General features: G+C 42.5%; 1 pseudogene; it reads left to right on the forward strand.

Moving 5' to 3' along the window:
• Positions 1-2,192: 2,192 nt before the first annotated feature.
• LOC116097053 lies at positions 2,193-4,151 on the forward strand (annotated as a pseudogene).
• Positions 4,152-9,778: the final 5,627 nt, after the last annotated feature.

The raw sequence follows: 9,778 nt of genomic DNA on the forward strand, positions 1-9,778 counted from the left end.
CTCCATGGATCCCTGAATAATTTTAGTCAAATTTCCTGCAACTTCTCCCTTGTTAGGCAATAATTTCCATGCTCTTGTAGCAAGCATATTAACTTGCTCATACACCTGCAACAGATATCCAATTTGCTGCTATGCAAACCTGCCCTGCCCTAAAAGCATATCTAAATCCCAGGCAGGATTACCAGCTGCTCTATTAATAGCAGCCTGTTCATTGGCATATTCTATCAAAAAGGTTTTCCAGTCTAAATATTGACCTAATGAGAGGCAAGTTTTCACAGTGCTCATCCAATCAGAAGGAGTCATGCAATATCTGTGAAGAGCCTCTAACTGGGAAACAGTAAATGCAGCAGTTATACCATAAGTGCGGACTAACTCAGCCAAGTTCTTTATGACTTTAAAATCCAATGGTTCATGAAACCTTTGCCCTTGGGCATCTTGAAACACAGGGAAGCAAAGCTGACCCCTAGCTCCCCGCCAAACTTCTGGACAAAAGGAAGTGCCGTAGCGTAAGTGGCAGTGTTATAGGGGGGCAGTAAGGATACAGGTGGCCCTGGACCTGTGGGCTCCACCCTAATGGTGAACTTCTCCATTTTCTGTACTAGCTTCTCAAGTTCCCCTTCAGAGTCCAAACCACCTTCATCAGTCTGATTCTCAGACTTTGCAAACCTCTCTTCCTTCAGCTGTTCTAATGCTTCCTGTCCCTTCTCTACTGCTTTAGAACACACTTTATTCTCCAGGCAGCCCCTAAGCAGTTTCCAGATTGGTCACACTCCACCTTTTATTATTCCTTCTTCCCAGGCGAATTCCAAATCTCTCCCTAATACATCCCAGCTGGACAGCGTCAGGTGACCCGACACTTCGAACCAAGGGGCTGCGGTATCTACCTCTGACAGAAATTTTTCTAGGGTTTCTCTCTTTAATTCTATCTTTTTTGCTTTTAATAGCTCCTTAAGACCAACAAACACAGGGCAAGATTGCGAGTTCCCCATATTATCACTTCTGATTTGCCCTTAACGGGACCTAATCGCTCCAATCCCGGAGACCTTATTGCCTCTTCACCGAGGACCTTTTCCTCCAATCCCGGACAACTTATTGCCTCTTCACCGAGGACCTTTTGCTCCAATCCACGGAGACCTTATCGCCTCTTGACCAAGGAGCTTCCCTTTTTGTCCCACCTCACCTGGGAAACTTACCAGTCGACTGCCCTGCCTGCAAGGAGTTCTGAGCCATAGAAGATGTCCCCCGTATGTCTCTCCCCATACATCTTCTCCATTCCCGGTCCTTCTCTCCCCATACGGGCCACCAATTGTTGCCGCTCCTCCGTCCAGTGGAAATAAGGAGGCAACAACGACCTCTTCTCCAAGCAGTTTATTCAGGAACCTTCATTTTTTGCTTCTTCTTACTAATCCCCCCAGCCCCTAGCCCTCGCAGGTTAAATACTTTCTCTGGTCCCAATAAGCATCAGCTATGTGGCAAAGCATAATAGGCTGCGGGAAATCACGCCAGCTTGGATCACAAAGTAGAGGCACTCAGCTTTTCCAACTAAGGGCTTATCAATGCTCTCAGCTCTGGCCAGAGACCAGGTGTCAATATATATATATATGGTAGCAGCTGTGGCTCCCCACAATTATCCATAGAGATATCAAAGCAGGAAATATCCTTCTGATAAAACCAGGCCAAATGAAACTTGCTGACTTTGGATCTGCTTCCATGGCCTCCCCTGCCAATTCTTTTGTGGGAATACCATATTGGATGGCCCCTGAAGTAATTTTAGCCATGGATGAAGGACAGTATGATGGCAAAGTTGATATATGGTCTCTTGGAATAACATGTATTGAATTAGCTGAGAAGCCTCCTATCACATCTCTCTCGACTGGCAAAAAAGACACGACTCTTTGAGCTCTCCTTCCAGCAGTTTTTAATCAGGATCCTTGAAAATTTTCTTCTAACCCCGGGGAAAAGCCCGCGCAGTCTTAAGTACTCCTGCCTAACCAACCCCCGGGAACCATATAGGTACAGCACATAGGCCACTCTTATGCGCAAGCAGGTGCGACTGACAAGCACAGTCAATTAAGGACTTGCTTGTCATTGAGAGCACTCACTGCCGGGCTAGTGGAAGGCGGGAGCCTGTGCCATCTTTAAAACGCGGCACACCGCAGCTCTCCACAGCCTCCTTTATTTAATATGAATGCAATGAGTGCCTTATATCACATATCCCAAAATGAATCCCCTATACTACAATCTAATGAATGGTCTGATTATTTTTGAAACTTTGTAGATTCCTGCCTCCAGAAAATCCCTCAAGATCGCCCTACATCAGAGGAACTTTTAAAGCACATGTTTGTTCTTCGAGAGCGCCCTGAAACAGTGTTAATAGATCTTATTCAAAGGACAAAGTGTTGGGAACCATGAGAGCCCTGAGATAAACATCCTGCCCTAGCTGACTGAGAGCCGAGACAAACATCCTGCCTGACGACCACAAAGATCCGGCTTGGCCCTGAGAAAAAGAACATTCACGGAAACCCACTCCCTCCCCACCTGCTACCTTGGAGCTCAACCCCAGAAGATTTTGTAACTTTCCTTCTCCCTCCTTCCTCTTCCCCTCCCCTCCAAGATTTTTGCTTTAATTATGCTCTGCTCAACTAAGTAAACGACTCTTAACAAGCAATGCTTCCTTGAGTCCTGTCGTCTCTCTCGCCCATTTTTTATTCACAGGTTGTGACCCTCCTCGCACCACCCAAATTACTGAGGCCCGCGGGTCGGGTCTACAAAGGATGCAGTAAGAGAGCTGGACAATCTGCAGTATCGAAAGATGAAGAAACTCCTTTTCCAGGAGGCACATAATGGACCAGTGGTAGAAGCACAGGAAGAAGACGAGGAGCAAGATCATGGTGTTGGCCGGACAGGAACAGTGAATAGTGTTGGAAGCTAACAGTGAATAGTGTTGGATCAGTCTATCCCCAGTATGTCTAGCAGTGCCAGCAGCCAAAGAAGCAGTGTTAATAGTCTTCCAGATGCATCAGATGACAAGAGTGAGCTAGATATGATGGAAGGAGACCATACAGTGATGTCTAACAGTTCTGTCATCCACTTAAAACCCAAGGAAGAAAATTACCAAGAAGAAGGAGATCCTAGAACAAGAGCATCCTCAAGTGTCTCGGCACAAATCACACTATCGTAATAGAGAACACTTTGCAACTATACGAAGAGCATCACTGGTTACAAGACAGATGCAAGAACATGAGCAGGACTCTGAACTTAGAGAACAGATGTCTGGTTACAAGAGGATGAGGCGACAGCATCAAAAGCAGCTGATGACTCTGGAAAATAAACTGAAGGCAGAGATGGGTGAACACCGGCTCAGATTGGACAAAGATCTTGAAACTCAGCATAATAATTTTGCTGCAGAAATGGAGAAACCTATTAAGAAACACCAAGCTGCTATGGAAAAAGAAGCTAAAGTGATGGCCAACGAGGAGAAAAAATTCCAGCAACACATTCAGGCTCAACAGAAAAAAGAACTGAATAGCTTTTTGGAGTCTCAAAATAGAGAATATAAACTTCGAAAAGAGCAACTTAAGGAGGAGCTGAATGAAAACCAGAGCACACCTAAAAAAGAAAAGCAGGAATGGCTTTCAAAGCAGAAGGAGAATATACAACATTTTCAGGCAGAAGAAGCAGCTAATCTTCTTCGACGTCAAAGGCAGTATCTACAGCTAGAATGTCATCGCTTCAAAAGAAGAATGTTACTTGGGTGACATAACTTGGAACAGGACCTTGTCAGGGAGGAGTTAAACAAAAGGTAGACTCAAAAGGACTTGGAACATGCAATGCTATTGTGACAGCATGAATCCATGCAAGAACTGGAGTTTCGTCACCTCAGCACTATTCAGAAGATGCGCTGTGAGTTGATCAGACTGCAGCATCAAACTGAGCTCACTAACCAGTTGGAATACAATAAGAGAAGGGAACGGGAGCTAAGGCGAAAACATGTCATGGAAATTCAACAACAACCTAAGAGTTTGAAGTCTGAAGAACTCCAAATAAAAAAGCAGTTTCAGGATACCTGCAAAATTCAAACAAGACAGTACAAAGCATTAAGGAATCACCTGCTGGAGACTACACGAAAGAGTGAGCATAAAGCTGAATAACGAAGGCCACCATGAGTGACTACTGTAGCAAATATAACGACATAGCAAAAAATGGTGGCTGACTACTGTCTTCGTGTGTAACGACATGCCCCAAAACATTTAGCGATTTTCCTCATGCTACACCTGCTTGTTGTTTCCACCCTGTCAAATACTTTGATAAATTTCCCTGTATTCAATCATCTGTGCGCTTTTGGTCACTTTCATTTCTAGAAGTGAGATTCATGCTTCCAGGTCTTGGGCATTTTATTTGGTTTTGTTTTGCTTTGCTTTGGAGATCAGGTCTCTGTGTATAGGCCTGACCTTCCTGGTATTTAGTAGCAGGCCAGGCCAGCCTCACACTCACTGAGATCCTCCTGCCTCTGCCTCCCTAGTGCTGGGATTAAAGGCAGGTGCCCAACACCCTCCTTAGGTTTAAGTATTTCAAATTTTGTGAACACATATTAGCTGAAATTTGGCTTTAAAGGGTTATATGAATGTGAGAAGTGTGTTTGGTTTTCATTTACCACTTCCTCACAGTGGCCAGACTAGTTTCTTTGACACCAGAGTCACTCAGTGAAGCACACATTTAATCCAGTGATGTCGATCACCAAGTATTGACTATAAAGGAGGCTCTCAGAGAGCAGCATGACACATGAGTCTCTCGGGTGTCCAGTGGTAATTCTGTTCCTGCTTAGCTTGCCTATTCTGAGGCATTAGCAGTGGGCTTTAGCTTCTCCTATGTATTGAAAACACCTGACAATAGTTGGAAATTTCAGTTGTAGCTTAAACCTAATGTGCCCCCACTTGCTAGCAGGACAAACCTGAGCATCAAACAACTCTGCTGGATTAATTTGCTGTTGTAGAGTGTGAGGCCGCACAGCATTGACCTCACTGAGACATTCTGAGGCTTATATGAGGCCATGCCTCTGAACACACATCATACTGTGATGTAAAGTACATAATAATTGTTCGATAAATCTTTTTTTAAAAGATTTATTTATTTATTTTATGTTTATGAGTACATTGTAACTGTACAGATGGTTGTGAGTCTTCATGTGGTTGTTGGGAATTGAATTTTGGGACCTCTGCTCGCTCCAGTCAACCCCGCTCGCTCCAGCCCAAAGATTTATTTATTATTATACATAAGTACACTGTAGCTGTCTTCATGTGCACCAGAAGAGGGTGCCAGATTGTGAGCCACCGTGTAGTTGCCAAGATTTGAACTCAGGACCTTTGGAAGAGCAGTCAGTGCCCTTACCCACTGAGCCATCTTGCCAGCCCAATCTTTTTTATTACTATTTTATACTGTCAGGGAATTCTGAAAGTATTTTCCCTTAAAATGGGGTATGTGATGAAAGTTGACAATTTTATGTAAACATCCCCCTACACACACACACACACATACACACACACAATGTTGTCAAGAAATAAAAATAAGAAAAGAAGCCTATGAAAATTTTGAAATATTTTTAACCATTTAAATTTTTTGTTAGCCAGGCATCATGGCACAGGTCTTTAATCTCAACACTAAGGAAACAGAGATGTCTGTGAGTTGGAGGCCAGCCTAGACTATATAGTGAGTTCTAGGACAGCCAGGGCTACACAGTGAAAAACAAACCAAACAAAAACTCCTAGTTAGTTATGGGGTTTTTGTTGTTGTTGATTGTTTTGTTTTGTTTTGTTTGTTTGACTGTATCTCGGTTCTCTTTCTTTCTAGTGATTGGTAACAAAGTTACAAGAAAAGGGTTCATCTTCCCTTAGAACAAGAAAGAGCTGGCTAGCTGGATTCCTTGCTCCTCAGTGCCTGTTTTCAGGATGGATAAAACAGGGTATTAGTCAGGGTTCTCTAGAGAAACAAAACTTAGGAATGAATTATATAAAGGGATTGATTACAAATGGCTTAAAGGTTTCCAACTAATCCAACAATGGCTCCTACTAAAGGAAAGTCCAAGAATCCAGAAGTCTGCTCAGTCCACGAGGCTGGATGTCTCAACTGGCCTTCAGTAGGTGCTGGAATCCTGAAGAAGTAGGCTCAAATGCCAGTGAAGGCTAGAGCAAGTGGGCAAAGAGCAAAAGCTTCCTTCTTCCATGTCTATATAAGCTTCCAGCAGAAAGCATGGCCCAGATCAGAGGTGGGTCCTGCCATCTCAAAAAAATCTAGATTAAAGGTAGGTCTTCTCATTAGAAGACGATCTTTCAACCTAACTGGGTTGCCGCCTCCACTGCCACTACTGAGCTATCTCACCAGCCCCATGGGTCTCAGGGAAGTAGGTGATTCTCCAGAATGGGAGACAAGTCAATTTGGGAGCAGATTGCATCCAGCTTCATTTAGCTGTACAGATAGTTGTAAGCCTTCATGTGGTTGTTCAGAATTGAATATTTAGAACCTCTGCTCGCTCCAGCCAACCCCACTCGCTCCGGCCCAAAGATTTATTATTATAAATAAGTATACTGTACCTGTCTTCAGACATATCAGAAGAGGGCATCAGATCTCATTATGGGTAGTTGTGAGCCACCATGTGGTTGCTGGGATTTGAACTCAGGACCTTTGGAAGAACAGTTGGTGCTCTCACCCGCTGAGCCATCTTGCCAGCCCTGAATGCTGGATCTTAAGGAGGCAGAGTAAGGCAGAGGACCCTTCTGTCTCAGTACTGCTCTGTTTAGGGAATAGAGTACCTTACTTTTAGTAAGTGGGTTGCTTATCACATTACTTTTTAAAATTTGTTTGTTTATTTGTATTTGTTTAGAATGTGTATGTCCGTGGAAGGGAAGGGGAATTTGGGGTAGGAATCAGAACATGTGTAGATATGCTAAGGTACATACAAGTGCACACTGTGGAGTCTCAGTACAACCCATGGGAGTTGACTCTCCTTCAAACGTGTAGGTACCAGGGATCAAACTCAGGTTGGGCTCGGTGACATATGCCTTTATATGGTGGTTTGAATATACTTGCCCCAGGGAGTGGCACTACTGGGAAGTATGGCCTTGGTGGAGGAAGTCTGTCACTATGGGGGTGAGCATTGAGACCCTCCTACTAGCTGCCCAGAAGATATTCTTCTCCTGTCTGCCTTCAGAACAAGACATGGAACACTCAGCTCCTCCAGCACCATGCCCGCCTGGACAAGGCTTCCCTCTGGGGATAATAATGGGCTGAGCCTCAGAGCCAGTAGCCAGCTTCAATTAAATTTTGTCTTTTATAAGAGTTGCCTTGGTCATGATGTCTCTTCACAGCAATAAAACCCTAACTAAATGCTTTACCTGCTAAGCTATCCCCCAGGCCCCTGGTCACCACATTCTTATAGATGCAATCTAACCACCATGGGACAAAAAGGGGAGCCATTCCATGCCATATACTTTCAAATAGAAGACCGGTAAATGAATGGTATAAAAGTGGCGGGGGCAGGGGGGCCTACCTCAATCATAATCATTCTTCACCCTAATTTCTGAGACACGGTCTGTCACAGAACCTGGCATTTGAAATCTGGCCAGACTGGCTTGCTAACATAGCTCAGGATCCTCCTGTCTCTGAGTCCCAGGCACTACAGTTACAGGAGTGCTCTGCTGCCATGGGCTTTTGGTTGGGTGTGGGAGTGAGGGGGTGCTAGAGACAGACTTCAGGTCCTCATGCTTACACAGCAAGCACCTTATGGCCTAAGACATCTCCTTAGCCACTTTATTCATTTTTTTTTAAATATCCATAAGTTCAATAAAACTCATTTTTAAATTAATGGCAGGCCTTGTTTCATTCTAAATGGAGTGAAATGGATCCATGGTTTGGAATGTATTTCCCTGGTGATTAGTAATAAAAAGAACAACAGAATAAAAGCCCAGGAAGTGACCCACGAATATGATCAACTGACTCACGAACAAGGAGAAAACTTGGTGTGCTGAGGAGTGGGCTCATGCTAAGTCTTCTGAATGTCTGCTGTAATTACAACTATCAACCGTGCTTACATTGTGAATTTTTAAAAACAGGGTTTCACTAGGTAGCCCATGCTAATTCTGATACCAGTGATCTTCCTGCCTCAGCCTCCTGAGGACTCAGATGACAGGCATGTCCACCACTCCTTGATGAACCCTGATCTTTTTATATACTGCTACGCAATCAATCTGAGATGAAGTTTAGGTTTAAATGTGCAAGAAAAAGCAGTTTCCAGGGGGCTGGCGTGATGGCTCAGCCGGTAAGAGCACTGACTGCTCTTCTGAAGGTTCTGAGTTCAGATCCCAACAACCACATGGTGGCTCACAACCACCTGTAATGAGATCTGACGCCTTTTTCTGGTGCGTCTGAAGACATATGACGAAGCGAGTGGGGCAGGAGCAAGCAGAGATCCTGAGTTCAATTCCCAGCAGCCACATGATCGCTCATGGTCATCTGTACAGCTACAGTGTACTCATACATAAATAAATAAATAAATAAATCTTTTTAAAAAAAAGAAAAGAAAAAGCAGTTACCAGAAGAAAATTCCAAAAAATATGTCATTGGCTTTGGGGTAGGCAAAGATTTTTAAAATAGGACACAAAATACATTAGTCATAATTGAGGAAAATTATATATTAGACTAAACTTAACTCTTAGGCATCAAAAGCCATTATGAATGATAAATCAAGACACTGAGTGAGTATTATTTGGCTGATCAAAAGGTCTGATCTACAATATACTTTTTTTTAAGTTACTAGTTAGGAAAAAAGCAAGTTAAAAAAAAATGGGCGAAAGAGTGAAACAAAACTGTACCAAAGACAGTATTTAACTATACAATAATATTTAAAAGACACCTGGCACACAGTCATCAGAAAAATTAAAATTAAACTACAGAGAGTTAGTACTGCAAGTCCCCACAATGGCTAAATGAAATGAGATGGACCAAAAGTGTGGTCCACATTGACTATAATACAAACTGGTACCAAGAGTTTAAAAATTGTCATTAATCTATCAAAACTAAGTATCTGTGCACTTTTTCATACTGATAGTCAAATGATAGGTTTACCTTAACAAAAATATATGTGCACATCAAGCACATGAACAAAAGTATTGATAGAGCCCTGCTGTAATAACACCAAAATAAAAACAACTCAGAAGTCCACTTATAGTAAGTAACCAGCAATACTTAGTAAGTAATACTTATAGTAAGGAATACTACCCAACAATAAAAAAAATGAACTTATTGGACTTATTGGACTTCAGTTTCATTAGCCCAGTACTTAAGGACAAGCCCAAAGATACTCCCATTCTAAAGACAACAGTCTCAGTTACCTACACTTTTTTATTTGATTTAATTTCTCAGTTTTGATTTTTCCTAAACTCTTAGAAGAGAAAATGAAATAAAATAAATTGGTTGGCTAGTAATGGATGTTCTATTGCTGCCCTATCATTCTAAAGATATTTCAATTCCAATTCTCAAATATGCTACATTAGGGAATAACCCTCATACACATACATTAAAATTTAAATATTGTCCTATTTTCCATGCTAGTGTATGCTGCAGAAAACACACCAAATATGCTACTGGGAACTGGGGGTAGAAACTATATCTTGAACATATAGTATATTTAAGGTACAAAATGTATCTTAAACATCAATTGAAGGAATATACCAGAGCGAGGAGAAAAGCCAGAGATGAGGATTAGATTTTGTTCTATTCCTAGCAG

The sequence above is a fragment of the Mastomys coucha genome, unplaced genomic scaffold (genome assembly GCF_008632895.1).
Source record: "Mastomys coucha isolate ucsf_1 unplaced genomic scaffold, UCSF_Mcou_1 pScaffold1, whole genome shotgun sequence".
NCBI lineage: Eukaryota > Metazoa > Chordata > Mammalia > Rodentia > Muridae > Mastomys > Mastomys coucha.